The sequence below is a fragment of the Mobula birostris genome, chromosome 1, assembly GCF_030028105.1.
Source record: "Mobula birostris isolate sMobBir1 chromosome 1, sMobBir1.hap1, whole genome shotgun sequence".
Classification (NCBI taxonomy): domain Eukaryota; kingdom Metazoa; phylum Chordata; class Chondrichthyes; order Myliobatiformes; family Myliobatidae; genus Mobula; species Mobula birostris.
In genome coordinates, this window is record NC_092370.1 from 45,041,154 (window position 1) to 45,053,777 (window position 12,624).

The following is a 12,624-nucleotide window of genomic DNA, read 5'->3' on the forward strand; positions in this document are numbered from 1 at the left end:
TTTTAATGGAAAATCCTACAAAAAGTAGTGGATACAGCCCAGTCCATCACAGGTAAAGTCCTCCCCACCATTGAGCACACTTACAGTACCTGAAGCGCTGTTGCAGGTAAGCAGCATGCATCATTACGTACCCCCATCATCCAGGCCATGCTCTCTTCTCATTGCTGCCATCAAGGAGAAAGTACAGGAGCCTCAGGACCACACCACCATTTTCAGGAGCAGTTATTACCCCCTCAACCTTTAGGCTCTTGAACCAGTGGAGATACCCTCACTCAACTTTACTCAACCATCACTGAACTGTTCCCACAACTTCTATCTCATGTTCTCAATATTTATTGTTTATTTATTTTCTCTCATATTTGCATATTTTATTGTCTTTTGGTTATTTGACCATTCTGTCAGGTGCAGTCTTCCGTTGATTCCATTGTGTTTCTTGGATTTACTGTATATACCCACGAAAAGGTTATATATGGTGACATCATTAATAAATTTACTGTGACTTTGACTTTATTTTATCATAGTTAAATGCACCTTATGCTAATACCAATCTTCTGGATCTAATAGATATCATTATTTTATGAATTTATTTGTGGTAATAGTACTTTGTGTTGTTTGTGAGTTATATGTACTGTGTTGTGCACCTTAGTCTGGAGGAATGTTGCTTTGTTTGGCTATATGCAGTGCATGTATATTGTTGAATGACAATGAACTTGAACTTATTTTCTCTCTTTCTCCCTAACGGGTATAAAGCAGATACTTTATACACTTTATCCAGAAGTCATTTGTTCAAAGTAAAATTATTACCAAAGTATATATTATATATATGTCACCATATATACCCGTGAGATACATTTTCTTGCAGGCATACTCAATAAATCTATCAATGAAAGACTGCACCAACAGGGGAGAAAACCAGTGTGCAAAAGAAACAAATTGTCCAAATAAGACAAGGAAGAAATAATAATAACATTAATAATAAGTAAATAAGCAACAAATATTGAAAACATGAAATGAAGAGTCCTTGAAAGTGAGTCCATAGGTTGTGGGAACAGCTCAGTGATGGGGCAAGTGAAGTTGAGCAAAGTTATCCACTTCGGTTCAAAAGCCTGATGGTGAGGGGTGGTAACTGTTCCTGAACCTGGTGGTGTGAGCCCTGAAGCTCCTGTTTCTTCCTCCTGATGGCAGCAGTGAGAAGAGAGCATGACTTGGGTGGTGGGGATCTCTGATGATGGATGCTGCATTCCCACAACAGTGCTCTGTGTGGATGTGCCCAATGTGGGGAGGGCTTTACCTGTGATGGACTGGACCGTATAGACTACTTTTAGTTGGATTTCTGCTTAAGGACATTCCTGCTTCCATATCAGGCTGTGATGCAGCCAGTCATCCAACCCCAGATCTATAGACGTTTGTCAAAGTTTTAGATGTCATGCCAAATCTTCACAAACACAGAGGCGCTGCTGTCCTTTCTTCATAATTGCACTTGGTACTTTTCTGTCTGGTCAAGCTATTATCTACATCTGAATCATGCATTAAGAACCTCATTTGATCAGGAATCTGAGAACCTTAAATTATATTTATAAGCACAGACCAAACCTTTATGTTCCAGATTTTAATTTCAATATTTAAAGATGTTTTAGTTTCTGGGATTTTGGCAGTCATGTCAAGGCAATGTGCATAGCTGCAATTGTCCCTGAGAGCCGTAAAAGAATCAACCACTGTAACTAATGGGAGTTTTTAATAATAATCTGGCAAGTTTTATGAGAACTATTGGGAACTAGCCTACAAATTACCATATCTATTTAATTCAATTTTATAACATGCTAGAGATCTGAACTCATGAATCAACAGGCAGTATCATAATCAGTAAGTGAAGAACCTGAATGTTATAGCTCTCTTGTCTTGGGCCAAGTATTTATGAAAATAATAAACAGAGTTTCACTTCAATTTCCATCAAGACTCTATTTTATCTTTTCTCCCTAACTCAATCATATACGTAATCATAGCTATAAATCCTTTATACACAATATAAATTGGATGATACTGGCAATGAACAACTGACAAGCAAATCAAAGGGGGCTCCCTCTAGCCCCACAAACTTTGGTACGATCAGCTTCAGAGGTCTTGGATGAGCACATCAAAATGTTTCTGCCATATGTGGCTCCGTGCATTTCTTTCATTTCATTAGAGTAAATGATAATTATACTAGATATTTTAGTGATGCCCAAAAAAAAACTAGATAGAAATATTCTTAAAACAGTGTTGTCACACACCACTTCTAATGCTATTTCACTTTCTACTACAAATAAGCCACACAAAAAATAATTGTTGCAAATTGCAGATTATATTTTTTTGTCTGAGCTGAGTTCCAATAAAGCATTTTGCTGTTTTAATTATCTATGACCTTTCAATATAAACTAAGCTTGTAATAATTAGCTAAGCAGGGTTACCATCAAAATAATGTTACTGTTAAAAACATTCATTATGACATACTTGGTCAGAGATTTGTTTGAAATGTTGTTCCTGGTTGTTTGTCTCTCCTCCTGGCAGCAACCTCTGTGTTCTGGGGCTTCAGATCAGCTATTTTGGCTGAGAATGTTGTGCTGATTTTTACTCCGAGGATATTCACCCTGGAGTTTAGAGGTGACACTTCCCTGGAGGTTTACAAGTTTGGCCAATGACCAAACAATAATAAGCACCAAATTATGACTCTTGGGGGAAATTACACCAATCATATTGGTGTAATATCATATTCCAGAAGAGAATTATGTGGAATGTACCATAGGAATTTGGTCCAGGTAGTTCATGCTTTTGTTGCACAAACACCCATATATTGGTCCTTATCAAACACTAACTGCTAAGACCTGCATTCCCTTTTCCTTGATACATACATATAAGATTTGCCTTGACTACTCCCTCTGTTGGCAAGTTAGCATTCCTACCAATTTCTGAGGAAAGAAAAATAAAAACCGAAAATTCTGGGTACACTCAGCTGTGTCTGAGATAAGTAACCATCTGAATTCCCAGGTAATATCTTGGCAGTAATCTTGATTGGTTCTAGTTTTACCACTTTCACATGCAGAATTGAACTCCCTTTCTCTTATTTATTGAAAGCTTTTATAAGTTTGAATCCTCTATTATGTTACACTGGAAATGATAATTTTCAGGAGTAAAACGACCATAAGACCATAAGACAAAGGAGCAGAAGTCGGCCATTCGGCCCATCGAGTCTGCTCCGCCATTTTATCATGAGCTGATTCATTCTTCCATTTAGTCCCACTCCCCCGCCTTCTCACCATAACCTTTGATGCCCTGGCTACTCAGATACCTATCAATCTCTGCCTTAAATACACCCAATGACTTGGCCTCCACTGCTGCCTGTGGCAACAAATTCCATAGATTCACCACCCTCTGACTAAAAAAATTTCTTCGCATTTCTGTTCTGAATGGGTGCCCTTCAATCCGTAAGTCATGCCCTCTCGTACTAGACTCCCCCATCATGGGAAACAACTTTGCCACATCCACTCTGTCCATGCCTTTTAACATTCGAAATGTTTCTATGAGGTCTCCCCTCATTCTTCTAAACTCCAAGGAATACAGTCCAAGAGCGGACAAACGTTCCTCATATGTTAACCCTCTCATTCCCGGAATCATTCTAGTGAATCTTCTCTGTACCTTCTCCAACGTCAGCACATCCTTTCTTAAATAAGGAGACCAAAACTGCCCACAGTACTCCAAGTGAGGTCTCACCAGTGCCTTATAGAGCCTCAACATCACATCCCTGCTCCTATACTCTATTCCTCTAGAAATGAATGCCAACATTGCATTCGTCTTCTTCACTACTGACTCAACCTGGAGGTTAACTTTAAGGGTATCCTGTACGAGGACTCCCAAGTCCCGTTGCATCTCAGAACTTTGAATTCTTTCCCCATTTAAATAATAGTCTGCCTGTTTATTTTTTCTGCCAAAGTGCATAACCATACACTTTCCAACATTGTACTTCATTTGCCACTTCTCTGCCCATTCTTCCAATCTATCCAAGTCTCTCTGCAGACTCTCTGTTTCTTCAGCACTACCAGCCCCTTCACTTATCTTCGTATCATCAGTAAACTTAGCCACAAAGCCATCTATTCCATAATCCAAATCGTTGATGTACAATGTTAAAAGAAGCGGCCCCAACACGGACCCCTGTGGAACACCACTGGTAACCGGCAGCCAACCAGATTAGGATCCCTTTATCCCCACTCTCTGTTTCCTGCCAATCAGTCAATGCTCTATCCACATATGTTACTTTCCTGTAATTCCATGGGCTCTTATCTTGTTAAGTAGCCTCATGTGTGGCACCTTGTCAAAGGCCTTCTGAAAATCCAAATATACAACATCCACTGCATCTCCCTTGTCTAGCCTACTGGTAATTTCCTCAAAAAATTGTAATAGGTTTGTCAGGCAGGATTTTCCTTTAAGGAATCCATGCTGAGTTCTGCCTATCTTGTCATATGCCTCCAGGTACTCTGTAACCTCATCCTTGACAATCGACTCCAACAACTTCCCAACCACCGATGTCAAGCTAACAGATCTATAATTTCCTTTTTGCTTCCTTGCCCCCTTCTTAAATAGCGGAGTGACATTTGCAATCTTCCAGTCCTCCGGAACCATGCCAGAATCTATCGACTTTTGAAAGATCATCGCTAATGCCTCCGCAATCTCCACAGCTGCTTCCTTCAGAACACGTGGGTGCATTCCATCTGGTCCAGGAGATTTATCTACCTTTAGACTACTCAGCTTCCTGAGTACTTTCTCTGTCGTAATTGTGACTGCGCACACTTCTCTTCCCTGCCACCCTTGAGTGTCCGATATACTGCTGATGTCTTCCTCAGTGAAGACTGATGCAAAATACTCGTTCAGTTCCTCCGCCATCTCCTTATCTCCCATTACAATTTCTCCAGCATCATTTTCTATTGGTTCTATATCTACTCTCACCTGTCCTTTACTCTTTATATACTTGAAAAAGCTTTTAGTATCCTCTTTGATATTATTTGCTAGCTTCCTTTCATAGTTAATCTTTTCCCTCTTAATGACCTTCTTAGTTTCCTTTTGTAAGGTTTTAAAAACTTCCCAATCCTCTGTCTTCCCACTAATTTTTGCTTCCTTGAGACCCATCCTAATCATCCCTTTCTGATAAATATAACCTTGCAGACTGATATCATCCATGCAAGTTTGTTTCACACCCTTTGCACAATCCATAAAGCCATTTTTTAATCAGGTGACCAGATATACACACATACATACGGTCTAAACATTGATTCCTGCGATGGTGTCCTTTATTTTTAATTAGAGAGAAATTAAACAGACCAGACCCATATTAGGGAGGGGAGGGGAACCCATATTAATGATGAGAAAATGAAAAGTAATTTCATTTCTTAAAGGGCTTGACAGTTAGAAAACTGAAGTAATATCCCCACATAACAATTGGTGTACTAATCCCCCACCTATTCCATTTTGTTTATTTTCATACATGATTCCTTGTTATTTTGTGGAACCTAAGTTTTATTTGACCATTTCTAGAACTTTATATGCAATCTAAAATTCACATGACTCTTTAGTTATTATTTACAGAATTAGTTCAGATATTGGGATATTATTTTGAAGTTGATTAAGACATTTGTGAGGCCTAATTTGGAGTATTGTGTCTAGTTGTGGTCACTTATCTACAATCTATCAATAAGATTGAAAAAGTGAAGAGAAAATTTGCAAGGATGTTGCCAGGACTTGAACACCTGAGTTCTAGGGAAAGGTTGAATAGATTAGAACTTTGCAACGCACACAAAATGCCAGAGGAACTCAGCAGGCCAGGCAACCTCTATGGAAAAGAGTAAACAATTGACGTTTTAGGCTGAGAACCTTCGTCAGGACTGCATGATGGACTGCCCAAAACATTGAATGTTTACTCTTTTCCATAGATGCTGCCTGGCTTGCTGAGTTCCTCCAGCATTTTGTGTGTGTTGCTTTGGTTTCCAACATCTGAAAATATTCTCATGTTTGTAGATTAGGAATTTATTCCCTGGAGTGTACGAGATTAAAGTAGGAGAATGGGTTTAGGAGAATTTTTAATGGAAGTATACAAAATTATGAGGGGCATAAATAGGGTAAATGCAAGCAGGCTTTTTCTACTGATGTTGGGTAAGACTGGAACTGGAGGTCATGGGTTAAGGGTGAAAGGTGAAATGTTTAAGGGGAACATGAGGTGAAATTCTTTACTCAGAGGGTGTTGAGAGTGTGGAATGAGCTCCCAGCGAAAGTGGTGGGTGTGGATTTAATTTCAACATTTAAGAGAAATTTGGTAGGTACATGGATGGGAGGGGTATGGAGAACTATGGACTGGGTACAGGCCAAAGGAAATAGGCAGAGTAATAGGTCAGCATGGACTAGATGGGCTGAAGGGCTTGTATCTGTGCTGTGGTGTTCTATGACTCTATGCTTAATGTATTTCAGAGGGTTGTGGAGATGTAAACATTTTTAGAAACAATTTTGAGGTTTAACCAGTATTAATGGAGCATCACACAGAAAATGCTGGAGGAAATCAGCAGGTCAGGCAGCGTCTATGGAAAAAAATGCAGTTGATGTTTCGGCCCGAAACATCGACTGTACTTTTTTCCATAGATGCTGCCTGACCTGCTGAGTTCCTCCAGCATTTTGTGTGTGTTGCTCAGATTTCCAGCATCTGCAGATTTTCTCTTGTTAATGGAGCACCGATATCTTATAAATGCCCCAGTCATATTATCCTTATCCTGTTACAGGAGATGACTCTGAAGTAACAAGTGATATCAATTACAGTGAGCTGTTTAAAATCTCTTTTCAATTATGTGGATGATTCTTTTGTGACAGCAGAACAGTGCAAGGTATAAAATTACTACACTACTGTGCAGACGTCTGAGGCATCCTAGCTGTACATATGTGCCTAAAACTTTGCACAGTTTAAAACTTTTGCACAGTTTAAAAAGAAGCTGCACAGCCTACAAAATCTACAATAACAACAAAAAATGTTTGAAACACTCAGCACGTCATGTAGAAAGTGAATTAGTGCTTCAGGTCAGTGACTTTTGGTCAGAACAGGTTCCAATGTCTCTGAGCTGAAACATGAATTCTCTCTCTCTTTCCACAAAAACTGCCTAACCTACTGTTCCAGAATTTTGTATTTCAATATTAACCTGATCTGTTAGGAATTTGTAGTATTAAGTAATTAATTACACTGAACACCTTGATCAGGAATGACAAAGGACCGAGGCCTGAAATGTTGACTGTTTATTGCCTTCTGTAGATGCTGCCTGAACTTCTGAGATCCTTCAGCATTTTATGTGTGTTGCTTGTTGTGACCTTTGTTACGAACTCAATTTTCTGTGTGCTTCAAAGGCCCATTTATCCAGTTGTAAAGGAGATTTTTTTGGATAATTGTCTGCCTGTAACTAACAGAAAAGGAAGATGCAGATCTGTGAAGATCCATAACATGGCATCCTTGCACAAATCAAGTAGCATCTGGTTCTTTTCACTGGTCTTTATTATGCAAGGAATTTAGTTGGAAGAGCAAGGGATAGTAAATAGCAGCATGTTAAAAGTAATTATAGACCAGTGAGTCTTACTTCAGTGGTTGGTAAGTTGATGGAGAAGATCCTGAGAGGCAGGATTTATGAATATTTGGAGAGGTATAATATGATTAGAAATAGTCAGCATGGCTTTGTCAAGGGCAGGTCATGCCATACGAGCCTGGTTGAATTTTTTGAGGATGTGACCAAACACATTGATGAAGGAAGAGCAGTAGATGTAGTGTATATGGATTTCAGCAAGGCATTGAAGGTACCCCATGCAAGGCTTATTGAGAAAGTAAGGAGGCATGGGATCCAAGGGGACATTGCTTTGTGGATCCAGAACTGTCTTGCCCACAGAAGGCAAAGAGTGGTTGTAGACAGGTCATATTCTGCATGGAGGTCGGTGGCCTGTGGTGTGCCTCAGGGATCTATTCTGGGACCCTTATTCTTCGTGATTTTTATAAATGATCTGGATGAAGAAGTGGAGGGATGGATTAGTAAGTTTGCTGATGACAGCAAGGTTGGGGGTGTTGGGGATAGTGTGGAGGTCTGTCCAAGGTTACAGCGGGACATTGATAGGATGCAAAACTGGGCTGAAAAGTGGCAGATGGAGTTCAACCCAGGTAAGTGTGAAGTGTTTCATTTGGTACATCAAATATGATGGCAGAATATAGTTGTCTTCTGCTTCTTCTTCTTCTTGTTTTACGGCAGTTGGCACCCAGCTTAGTGGTGCATTACCGTCATGGAATATAGTATCAATGGTAAGACTCTCAGCAGTGTGGAGGATCAGAGGGATCTTGGTGTCCGAGTCCATAGGACGCTCAAAGCAGCTGTGCAAATTGACTCTGTGGTTAAGAAAACATATGGTGTATTGGCCTTCATCAATCGTGGAATTGAATTTAGGAGCCAAGAGGTAATGCTGCAGCTATATAGGACCCTGGTCAGACCCCACTTGGAGTACTGTGCTCAGTACTGGTCTCCTCACTACCGAACCATAGAAAGGGTGCTGGGGAGATTTACAAGGATGTTGCCCAGATTGGGGAGCATGCCTTATGAAAGCAGATTGAGTGAACTTAGCCTTTTCTCCTTGGAGTGAAGGAGGATGAGAGGTGACCTGATAGAGGTGTATAAGATGATGAGAGGCATTGATCATGTGGATCGTCAGAGGCTTTTTCCCAGGGCTGAAATGGCTGCCACAAGAGGGCACAGGTTTAAAGTGCTTGGGAGTAGGTACAGAGGAGATGTCAGGGGTAAGTTTTTTACGCAGCGAGTGGTGAGTGCGTGGAATAGGCTGCCCGCAATGGTGGTGGAGGTGGATACGATAGGGTCTTTTAAGAGACTTTTGGATAGGTACATGGAGTTTAGAAAAATAGAGGGCTATGGGTAACCCTAGTAATTTCTAAGGTAGGGACATGTTCGGCACAACTTTGTGGGCCGAAGGGACTGTATTATAGAACAGTACAGCACATTACAGGCCCTTCGGCCCACAATGTTGTGCCGACCCTCAAACCCTGCCTCCTATATAATCCCCCACCTTAAATTCCTCCATGATTATGCTGTAGGTTTTCTATGTTTCTATGTTTCTAATCCAAAGCAGTGGAAACTGGGGTTGTATGAATACAAGTTCAATAATGTGGTATAAAAAACATAAGAGAAACTTAGCTTAATAAACAAAGAGTAACAGAAACAAAATTATACGGACATTTCAAAAACATCTATTAGACCTAGCTAAGAGTATTTGAAGCAAATCAGTGCATCAAGTGAGGATGTCAGGCATCTGGAGGTACTTACTAAAATCAAACCAGGAATTCTAGTTTCCTAGGGTGATTAGAAATATGGGGATATTTTCCTTATAATACAGAATATAGAGGAGAAAGAAAATTGAGGTGCTCAGAACATGAAGGAGTTATAATCATATAAGTAAGATGAGTAAGGAGAAACTGCTCCCATGCGAAAAAGATGAGTAACTGAATAAGTTCAAAGTTCACAAGTTCGAAATTTAAAGTAAAATTTATTATCATACTGTATACGTCACCACATACAACCCTGAGATTCTTTTTCCTGTGGGCATATTTAGCAAATCTATAAAACAGTAACTGTAAACAGGATCAATGAACAAGAAAGTGTGCAAATGCAAATATAAATTAATAACAATAAATAACAACTGTGAAATAACAAGATAAAAGAGTCCTTAAACTGAGAGCATTGATTGAGGGAACACCAGAAAAAGAATGAGTGTAGTTATCCCCTTTTGTTCAAGAGCCAGATAGTTAATGGGTAGTAACTGCTTTTGATCCTGGTGGTATGAGTCCTGAGGCACTTGTACCTTCTACCATAAGGCAGCATTGAGAAAAAAACATGGCCCATGCAGTGAGTATCTTTGATGATGGATGTTGCTTCTCTACGGCAATGTTTCATGTAGATATGCTCAATGGTTGGGAGTGCTTTACCTGTGATGTATTGGCCGAATCCGTTACCTTTTTGTAGGATTTTCCACTCAAAGGTATTGGTGTTTCCATACCAGACCATAAAGCAGGCAGTCAGCACACTTTCCACCACACTTCTGTCGAGTTTTTTGAGGTTTTTGATGACATGCGAATCTCCACATACTCCTGAGGAAGTAAAGGGGCTGTCGTGCTTTCTTTGCATTTATATTTATATGATGGGTCCAGGACAGATCCTCTGAGATAGTGACAACCAGGAATTTAAAGTTACTCACCCTCTCCACTTTTGATCCTCCAATGATTACTGTCTCATAGACCTCTGGTTTCCCTCTCCTGAAGTCTGCTATCAGTTCATTGGTCTTATCGACATTGAGTGAGAGGTTGTTGTTATTACACAACTCAGCCAAGTATTCAATCTCCCTCCTATATGCTGATTCATCACCCCCTTTGATACAGCCCTCACCAGTGGTGTCATCAGCAATCTTGTATCTCGTATTGGAGCTGTACTTAGCCTCACAGAGCAGGGGGCAAAGCACACATCCCTGCGGTGCTCCTGTGCTGATGGAGATTGTGGAGGGGATGTTTTTGCCAATCCACACTGACTGGGGTCTACAAGTGAGGAAATCCAGGGTCCAGTTGCACAAGGTGGTATTGAGGCCCAGATCTTGGAGCTTCCTGATCAGTTTTGAGGGGATGATGGTGTTAAATGCTGGGCTGCAATCAATGAAGAACATCCTGATGTATGTCCAGATGGTCCAGGTTTGTGTGAGAGCCAATGATATGGCATCTAATGTGGACCTGTGGCTTCAATAGGCAAATTGGTGAGGATCCAAATCTCCACTCAGACAGGAGCTGATATGTTTCAACACCAACCTCTCAAAACACTTCAGCACTGTGAATGTAAGTGTCACTGGGCAATAGTCATTTAGACAGGTCACCACTTGGGCACTGGTATGATTGAAGCGTGCTTGAAGCAGGTGGTTACCATCCACTGCCAGAGTGAGAGGCTGAAGATATCCATGAACACCCCAGCCAGTTGGTCAGCACAAGTCTTCAGTACTTGGCCAGGTACTCTGTCTAGACAGGAAGCTTTCCTTGGATTCACTCTTCTGAAGGCAGCCCACATGTCATCTTCAGATACTGAGACCAAAGGACGACTGGGAGACATGGGGTTACGTGATGGTTCCTCACTGTTCTGGTGGTCAAAGTGAGCATAGAAAACATTGAGCTTATCTGGAATTGAAGCTCTGCTGTCCCCTATGTGGCAAGATTTAACTTTGTAGGAGGTAATGGCACTCAAACCCTGCCACAGCTGTCGAGCATTCCTCATTGATTCCAGTCTAGTCCGTAATCTCCACTTCACCCAAGAGATGGCTTTCTGGAGATCATATCTGATCATACCTAATGACAGAGATTTAATGTAACTGGAGTTGGAGATAGATATAGAGGTTGAAAAGACAGAGGGAGAGAGAGGAGAGGAAGAGAGAGAATGGGGAAGGGGAGGGAGAGGGGGAGAGTAAGCAAAAGAGATGAAATCACTTTTGATTAAACATTATAAGCTATTAGGATCTGGACTGCAGATGATTCAATAATAACCATGGCTGTGTATCATTGTCAGTAACTTCTGGATCTCTGCATATGTGAACACCAGAAATTGTCTTTCCTTTTGCAAAGTAATTATAATAAATCTTGACACCATTGGTTTCATTATATTGAAAGGTAATTATATTGAAAAGAGCTAAGCGTCATTACACAATTTTCTAGTGAAATATGTCATACCGTCTGCTCACCTAGGAAATGTGAGTGTTGAAAGCAAAACAAATTTTAAATTGTTGCAGAGAGTGTTGAAATCTGGACTGATGATTTTTTAAATTAGTGCAACACACTAATACAAATTGTTGTGCTTAGTTTTTGGAGATGGAAAAATAAAATGATTTTTTAAATTTTCATTTATTTAGAGATATATCGTGGAATAGACCTTTCTGGCCCTCTGAGCCGCATCACCCAGCAACCCACGACAATCCTGATTTAACTCTAATCTAATCACGGGACAATTTACAAAGACTAGTTAACCTATCCGGTAGGTCTTTGGATCAAGGGAGGAAACCAGAGGACTTGGAGAAAACCCACACATTCCATGGGGAGGACATACAGAGGCTCCTTACAGAGGACGTTAGCCTCTATAATCATACTGTTCTAGCAATCTAGTAGATGAAATTATGAGTACTCTTTTGCAAAGCACGAGCCTGAAATTAAAAAAAATTAGAAAATAATTGTTAGTACCAGAAGTTGATCATTTAAGAAGTTTTAATTTTGTTTGATTGCGTAAAATGGGTAATGGTAAATTGGCAGCCAGGTTAACATCATGTGGAAATAAAATTCTTGAGGTATAAAACAAGCTGCTGATTTGCTATTGCCCATTTACATTGTCTGCTAAGACAAAATGGGCTCCAGTGAAACATGCATCACCATTATTGTTGCTCAGGAATACTAAAATGACCAATATAGGTTTGTTTAACAATTAATGCTTTTAGGCCAATTTCACATAAAAATAAGGGCAGAAATGATCTTAATTGAATCTGTTCTGCCTACATGCCAAG